This window comes from Mytilus galloprovincialis, chromosome 5 (genome assembly GCF_965363235.1).
Source record: "Mytilus galloprovincialis chromosome 5, xbMytGall1.hap1.1, whole genome shotgun sequence".
Taxonomy (NCBI): Eukaryota; Metazoa; Mollusca; class Bivalvia; order Mytilida; family Mytilidae; genus Mytilus; species Mytilus galloprovincialis.
Window position 1 is genome coordinate 7,152,630 of NC_134842.1, and position 9,414 is coordinate 7,162,043.

Genomic DNA, 9,414 nt, shown 5'->3' on the forward strand with positions numbered 1-9,414 from the left:
TCATACGACAAAATTATTTTTATGTCTACCTGTGCGAATTTCAAACGCGCAATTTTACACCAGTAATGAAAACCTTCTATCATTTATGGGTAGAGCTTACATAGATAAATTCAGCCGTATTTGACGTGAAACTGTACTTATGTATCCCGTCATACTTTGAACCACACCATTATTTTATTTATTATTTTTACTGTAAGTCTGTTTTTTGTTATATCTACTTTACGTGAGTCTGCATTTATGTATGCCGTCATACGACAAAATTATTTTTATGTCTACCTATGCGAATTTCAAACGCGCAATTTTACACCAGTAATGAAAACCTTCTTTCATTTATGGGTAGACTTTACATAGATAAATTCAGCCGTATAGGAAAATCAAAATGAGAATGTTGAATTTGATGTATGCCTTTTTGTGCTACTTTGTTACATTTGTTGTTTATGTAGTGATATTAAGATGATAACACAATATTGACTTTTGTACCCCTAATTTTGACATTTTTACTCTTTGAGTATGTTTGTTTCGTTCATGCATCGTTGACAATGTAATGGAATTTGATGCGACTGTCATACAAGTGAGAGGTTTAGCTAGCTATAAAACCAGGTTCAATCCACCATTTTCTACATTAGAAAATGCCTGTACCAAGTCAGGAATATGACAGTTGTTATCCATTCGTTTGATGTGCTTGGACTTTTGATTTTGCCTTTTGATTTTTGATTTTCCTTTTTGAATTTTCCTCGGAGTTCAGTATTTTTGTGTTTTTACTTTTTATAGAGGTACAGAAGTAAACATTGTGTTATAATCTTAATTTTAACAAAAAAATATTATTTTTATTTTTAGTTTCTACTGTACAATTTGGAGTTTAGTATGGAGTTCAACTGAACTATTATATATATTTATTTAGAGGCCAGCAGAAGGACGCCTCCGGGTGCAGGAATTTCTCGCTGCATTGAAGACCTATTGGTGACCTTCTGCTGTTGTCTGTTCTATGGTCGGGTTGTTGTCTCTTTGACACATTCCCCTTTTCCATTCTCAATTTTATCTCACAAAGAAGCACAAATGTTTGACTGATACATGTGATAGGAACAAATGTTTGAAAAATAGTATTTCAATAGTAAGCCTGTATTAACAATTATGGAGATATCAGCTTAGTGTTAAATGTTTTTAAAGAGCTGATTTCTAAAGTTTATGTAGAGTGGACATTTTAAGAAAAAATGAATCGAATCTTCTAATGGACACCCACATTCACAACTTGGGTCATTTACTAAATTAACTCTGTATAAATCAGCTTTTAAAGGACTACATCTGTGTCGTAATTTTGTATGTAGTATATTTTCCATCCTGTTTCCAATGAAATAATATTTAGGTAACAAAAATGAAATATCATTTCTCCGGATGGTGTTTTTGAAATTTGGAGATGATTGTATGGATCTAATATCTAATGGTAATAAGCTGATATTTCCATGGAACATGTTTTATTTGGAACAGACGAAATTACTGTTGAACAAAACACAATCCTTTTCAGAAATGTACATAGTTATATACGCCATACAAAAAGATTCTTTGATTAATATTGGCAATTTGCTGTATCTTAAAATGTACTCGTATCCAACTGCGATACTGTTTAAACGTACTATATCTATTGTATATATTTTTCATATTATACTGAAATATATAATTGCTGTCATCTTGAAATTTTGTATATTGTACTTATATGGAGAGGATTATCTTAAGTTGTTATAACTTGTATCCAATCCTATTGTATATTTAGACAATAAAATATGTTTAAACTAAACAATTATGGTTTAAAGATTTGTGTCTAATTGTTAAAGAAAGCTTATACCAGCTTTATGTTTGTTTGTAGAATGTTTACAAAATTATATTGACCCAATATGTTCAATGAGAGTAACATATTACCTTTGTAAATTGACTAAATAAGGGAAAATAATATTTGCTGATGGAATCTAATAGTGCAGCACAATTCGAACGAAAATAAACAAGTTTTAATGCAAGCATATGTATTCTTTAAATATCGACATGATCCTTGTGTCATATATAACGGACAATAAAAACATTGAAAATATCATTTTAACTTTTAACAAATAAGCATACGGTATTCAATCATTGATTTTTTTAAACAATCTATTTTGTCAAAGAACAGTATCGAGTAAATATGTTTTGTATATTTGAATGAATAATGAAAATATATATCATTATCTACTGCACTTTGTCATCAACATTTTCATTCGCGACTTTAATTTCAAAAAACGATTATCTTATTTCAGGTAAGAAATTGTTCTTTTTTATAACGTTATGGTGTATGCAACAGTTTTGTGTCCACATCTTAACTTTTAGATCGAAAGACATTATAAGGTTTTGTATACTCAGATTCAAAAACCGGAAAAAAGTCTTGACATTTTCAGAAATTTTATAGTAGTTCCGAATGTATAAGATGATTTTATCATTTGTTCTGTAAAAAATATTTGCGACATAAGTTTTATATTGACTATGACGTATCATTAATTGCTGATTCTGTTTTCCTTATCAATGTATAAGTCAACAGATGTATCTCCAGAATCCTATTGAATGAGAAATACATGTGTGTTGATATCTGGGTACAAGGATGATGACGTCGCATTTAAACATTCTCCTTTTAATGTACAAACTAGTGTGTCCTTATCATACTCTGCAGCGGAACATCCAGTACTCGTGATGCAAGTACTCACACATTGGATGTTACTTTGCGCTATAGATGTTCCTAAAACAGGACCTACATATCCGTACCCAATCTTTCCACATGCATAGGTGGTAACAGTACCTGCAAAACATTAAATGAAAAACACTAATTGTTTGTTAAAACTATTGACAAATATATGTATGTTAGGTGTCCACAGGTTTAATCCTTCATTTTCTACATAAGGAAATGCCTATACAAATAAGATGATATTAAGATAAATAAGATAATTATTTTCAATTCGTTTAATAGATTTCAGATTTTGATTTCGCCATTCCGTTTTAACTTTCCGTGGAGTTCGGTAGTTGTTGCAAGTTTACCTTTTATAAAATTCCAGTGAACATAGTGAACATCAGACATTTGCAGGGTTGGCAATATCTTTTCGACACAGTCCATAAAAAACAATAATTCATAAAAAGACAATAGGGAAAACTAACAACTGCGCAACACTAACCGCGAAAAACCGGTTGTTATCTCAGTTTCTCCAAAAGGCTTAGTACATCCATCTCTAAATTAGACTAGAGTGGTTAGATGATTAATCCCACACCATTGTTAATCTGTCGAAAGCTAGTAGACTACATTGATCATGTTTTGTTCTATTTTGGTGTTTTGTCTGTATACCATATTTTGCGAGGATCCGGGTGTCGCTGTTGGTATGTTCTGTTGAATGGGACATTACATACAAAAGTCTACGAATTGGACTTACCATGTGGAGCTAGCAGTACTAGTAGGTGCCCGTTATGAAATAACCATTTCAAAGATGATATCGGATATGTCCCTTGGGTCGTAACTTCAAAACCCTTCCGTTTTCACGAATGTAACCTACCGAATTAGACTATTTACCGGATTTGTAATAATATAAGCAACACAACGGGTGCCACATGTGGAACAGGGTCTGCTTAACCTTCCGAAGCACCTGAGATTACACCAAGTTTTTTGGCGGGGTTCGTGTTGCTTAGTTTTCTGTGTTGCGTCTTCTGCAATATTATTTGTCTGTTTGTCGTTTAATTTTTAGCCATGGCGTTGTCAGTTTATTTTCAATCTATGAGTTTGACTGGCTTTCTGATATTTTTCGTCCCTCTTGTGTAGCTTTTTGTAATAAATGAATTAAAATAACATTTAATGTCATAGTAAAACAGCTTTTGATCAATTTTGAAAAGGTTTAAAAATTGTAGAATTGTCTGAACTCGTGTAACCTTCCCCGGACTATTTATTTCGACTTGTCATTTGAAATACTCCTTCAAGGTTGTAACTTCAAGTAGATTCCACCCTTTTATCAATATAAATCAATTTTTATACCTGAATCGTCGACGCCATATTTTGGATTTCCATACACTTCCACTTCACAAATGACTAAGCGATACTCATCACGGCGTTTAATCCTGACATATCTTCCAGTAGTGTTAAGAGGGCAAGTTACTGTAATTCTCTGACTTGATGTTGCCTGGAAGTGACAATTTATTTTATCTCCTTCCTCTAAATTGTTCCAATGACTACATGTACATGTTGGCATAATAATTTCAACATCAAAGTTAGCGAGATTGTCATCTGAGAATAGAACACAAATGAAGATTGAGTCTGTTGAAACAACACTAGCCAATTATCCACATAGAAAGATATGCGATTGGGTCATACTGATCAATTACCTGTTTTTGTAAAGTTTAACCAATATATGAGTTTGGTTTTACCTTAGATGGTTTTTCTTTTGTTTTTTCAGTTATCTATCGTTCGTTAAGGTTTTAGAACTTAAAATATTTTCATCGATACTCTGGTTTCCTCAATAAATAAAAACTGAAAGCCACAAAATAGTTGAAAGTGGGGTTTAAAACCAATATATCAATGTATAACATAGTAAACTCGTATGTTGGCTTTAAGTGTATTTACACATGTTTTATGTGTTATACATTAATGTATTTAATATAGACATATATTTATGTATTTAATATAGACATACATGTGTACACATTAAATATATTATATTAAAATGTGATAAATAAGTAAGATAAAGTAATTAATAAAACAAAATAACACTCACTGCAACAATCTGTACGTCCAAAAATTTCTACGGCATTAATAACATACACATTCTGAAGGTCGACTGCCCACCAGGACCTCTGATTAGATACACTGTCTGAATGCGCGCAGATAAAACCATGATGATAAACAACTTCAGTAGCCAGAATATTCAAAACCATCGTGTATTATTTGTTAAGTTCATACGGAACATTTACCGGATAATGAACACAGGATTGGTATTTTCCTTTAATTTTCTTTAATGTTTCTGAAGAAACTCCGACTGATATAAAAATATAGAATAGGTCATCAAGAAGAGATGCATAGTTTAATCTCAAAGGAATGCCGACAATTTGTAAATAAAATCTACCTCCAAATTCAACAAAATCAAATAAACACTATATAGATTTTAGGCGTAGGAACATTTTTTTTTTATAGATTTACCTAACAATAACAACCTTCATCACTGTATACTTGTTATTGATCATTTAAAGACATCGATTGAGTGAAAATTCACTTGTATTACAGTTAAAGTAATTTGAAAATACAAATTTAAAAAACATAGTTATACATGTTTGCAATAATTTAACGGCAAAGTTTTACCATACAACAAGTATACATGAACTTTCCTGTAAAAAAATCCTGCATACTAGAAAATCTTCATAAATGTACTACTATTGAATTATTGTTTTCTAGTACACTAATTGCAGATAATTTACCGTATGCAGTGACTTTTTCTACGAGACCTCTCGTACAAAAAAATATCGTAACTCTTTTCCGTCATATTTCTTTTGTGGTCTACGTGCTCTGTGGTGATTGGTATCAATATCATAATTCGGTAAGCTTCGACAAAGACTCAATTATTGATTAGCTTCAATCATTAAATGAATATCTTTCTCGATATGCGTTAATGATTCGTAGAAAATGTTAAAAAGAAACGTGCATATACAGGACTCAGTGTATTATATATACATGCATTGGTTCAATAATTTCGATAACATTATAATTACAACTTATATGACTTTAACTGATATTTGTATTTTTACAGATGAATGAATACTTTTTGTTGATGACAACACTTTTAATTATTTAATGCAGTCACACTTTACAATTTCGACATGGGTGAAAGTATTCACATTTTCATTATATGTTTGTATAGACGTTATCAGGCATTGAAAAAAATAATTTAAAAATGTATAATAATTAGCTGTCAACGGTAAATACATTGCTTCTGAATCACTAAAGCATTAAACGCCGAGTTTACGACCCCTATTACAGTTTCGGCCTTTCCTAGCAGCAGTCAAAACTAATTCTTCAGACGAAGCAAGAATTTACGTATTTATTTTTGTTATTCTAAACTTCCACATCTTCGTTGTACAGACAGCGATTTGGGTGAAGCATACAAGACAAAAGAATGTAAAGTATTATGCATATAACACTAATTGTCGTTCGGTGTAAAAAAACATAATAAAACAAAAACAGTTACACTTGGTTTAATAGCTACCTTGTTGCTCACAAGGAAGCTATTTAACCAAGAGTTCCAAATGATGAAATTGAAATCATCCGTTCGTTCATTTTACGGACGTCATCACGAGTTGGTTGACCGTTATGGAATAACCGTTTCACAGATGATATTGGATATGTTCATCACGTCATAACTACAATCCCCTTCCCTTTCATGAATGTGACCCACGAATTAGACTATTTATCGGGTTTGTAATAACATGAGCAACACGACGGGTGCCACATGTGGAGAAGGATCTGCTTACTCTTCTGGAGCACCTGAGATCACTCCCAGTTTTTGGTGGGGTTCGTGTTGCTTCGTCTTTAGTTTCGTATGTTGTGTCATGTGTACTATTATATTTATGTTTGTCTTTTTATTTTTAGCCATGGCGTTGTCAGTTTATTTTCGATTTATGAGTTTGACTGTCCCTTTGGTATCTTTCGCCCCTCTTTTACAAATTGGCAGTAAATAAGAATAAGTGATTTAAAAAGGCAACACCATGGTAAAGGGATGAAGTGATGAAATTCAAACACAAGACAAAACATAAAGGAGGAGCTTCTGAATGTCAAAAACGAATGACAACAAACACTACCAGGCAAACTAAAGATTAAACAATACAATCTCAATCAATTGTGTTGGATTATCTCTAGTGCTCCAGAATGGGAGACAGATCTTCCTTATCTAGTGGCACTATCTTCCATTTATAAAGAATAATCAGTTATGTAATTTGTTTAGATAGTATCATGACAGGAATTACAGTTTTTTAATAGGTGTTTATGTCAGGTGACATTACAAATACAGTGTAGACTTTGTTATGAAAGCTATGGAAATTTTCATTGTCAATGCTGCATACATAAAAAATCCAACATTTTAGAATTTGGAGGTTATATTTCAAATGAAACAATAATTTTTTCTCACGGGTAAAACGTGCCGTTTGTTTGTAAATTTTTAATAAGATAAAAATGAATAATTTGCTCGTTCAATACAGAAATATAAAACAAAAAGTACAGACAGGTTTTTTTAAAACTACTTTTGGGATCCCCTCCGGTTATGGGCGAATATCCTCCGCTTTTTTCGTCTTGTCTCCTATATTATTTAACAGGTTTAGTTGTAGGGTTAATTGTGATATGTGAAGTCCATTTTGATAATTATGTTGAACCAATTTTCAATTAACAACAAACTAATTCAGCATTTAATGATACTTTATAAGGAAAATTATCAGATCTTGTTTTACATAAAAAGTAAATGAAGTATTGCAAATGTATGTTTGACTATGTGATACTTTCCTGCTAAAGTATAACTTCTCATAAACAAAATCAATAACCCATATGTTGCAAATATTCTTTTATTTACTCTTCTTCTGTGTTATGCTGCGAATCAAGTTGAACATTCGGTGAATATATGCCCTATGTTTTAGAGACTCGAATATATCAAGCTAGTCAATAAACACATCAAAAAAATTATTTAAAGTTTTAAGTTGTACTAATTCATTTTATTAATATTCATTCAAAGATGTAATATGTAGATTCAGGTCAAAGTGAAATATATCCGATTCTGGTGTATTCTGGGATGAAAAACTAATCCAAGCAACTTATGTTAAGTCAACCAGTTGTATACCATGATAAGCAAACGCAAAACCGTGAAGAAATATGTTTTAAAATCAATGTGCTACTTAGTAACTGCGCTTTTAAACAAAAATATTATAGTGTATGTTAAAAGACTTATTCAGGTAAGCGATATTGACATTTTTTCAAATATTGAATTATAAATTAAATACAATGTATACTGTTCATTTTATCAACCAGGCAGATATCATCAGATGAAATATTTTCTGAAACAGGAGTCAATTTCGTAATAAGATATAGCAAACATTCATTGAATTTATAATATCTATTACTATAAGTATGTATTGGTAAGATAAATAACCAGTTCATGCATATCGCCACTATCCAGTTAAAACAGTCTGGATATTGTTGAAGTCATTGAAAATGTTATATTTACGTACATTGGCATCTCATCAATGCTTGCAATTTTATTAGTATTTGATATCTGCAACGTTAAGGTCAAATTACCATCTTGTGCATTGGCAATATGAAACGAATGTTATCATAACACTATATGTTTTGTTCTATCTGAGGCAAATTGCAATTGTTCAACAGATATTTCTATAGTGTTTTTTTATTTATTTTAGCTGACACCATGAGTGATCAAAAAGCTGTTGTTAAAAGTGCTGATATGTCAGAAGATATGCAACAAGATGCTGTTGACTGTTCTACACAAGCTCTAGAGAAATTCAACATCGAAAAAGATATTGCCGCATACATCAAAAAGGAATTTGATAAAAAGTATAACCCAACATGGCACTGTATCGTTGGACGGAATTATGGCAGTTATGTTACACATGAAACCAAACATTTTATATATTTTTACTTGGGACAAGTTGCAATTCTATTGTTCAAATCTGGATAGTAAAGGAAATTAAGTTAACAATTAAACACATTTGAAAAGCATAAGGAATCGTTGTCATACTTGCAGAACTTGTTTGAACTTAGTCCAAATTTGAAAATAACTATACTTTTTTTACATAGATATGGCCGTTAGTCTGTTAACATCAGATAATAAAGTCTTGAACCATAATATTTTTCTCCAAATTCTAAGCGAGTTCTGTTGTACAACTCCTTTTTTCCCATCACTTTGCGTCCGGCGTCCGTCGTCGTCCGTCGTTGTCCGGCGTCGTTAACTTTTACAAAAATCTTCTCCTCTGAAACTGCTGGGCCAAATTAAACCAAGCTTGGCCACAATCATCATTGGGGTATCTAGTTTAAAAAATGTGTGGCGTGACCCCGCCTACCAACCAAGATGGCCGCCATGGCTAAAAATTGAACATAGAGGGGAAATGTAGATTTTGGATTATAACTCAAAAACCAAAGCATGTAGAGCAAATCGGACGGGATAAAATTGTTTATCAGGTCAAGATCTATCTGCCCTGTAATTTTCAGATGTTGGGTTGTTGGGTTGCTGCCTCCAAATTAGTAATTTTAAGGAAATTTTGCAGATTTTGGTTAGTATCTTGAATATTATTATAGATAGAGATAAACTGTAAACAGTAATTATGTTCAGCAAAATAAGATCTACAAATAAGTCAACATGACCAAAATTTTCAATT

The 9,414-nt window shown here is 31.8% G+C and overlaps 1 long non-coding RNA gene across 1 annotated transcript; it reads left to right on the plus strand.

Annotated features, from left to right (window-relative positions):
- The first annotated feature begins 7,929 nt into the window (after positions 1 to 7,929).
- On the plus strand, positions 7,930 to 8,885 carry LOC143074289 (uncharacterized). The gene is made up of 2 exons (XR_012977773.1): positions 7,930 to 7,977; positions 8,440 to 8,885. It is a non-coding gene; the product is annotated as an uncharacterized LOC143074289 (long non-coding RNA).
- Positions 8,886 to 9,414: the final 529 nt, after the last annotated feature.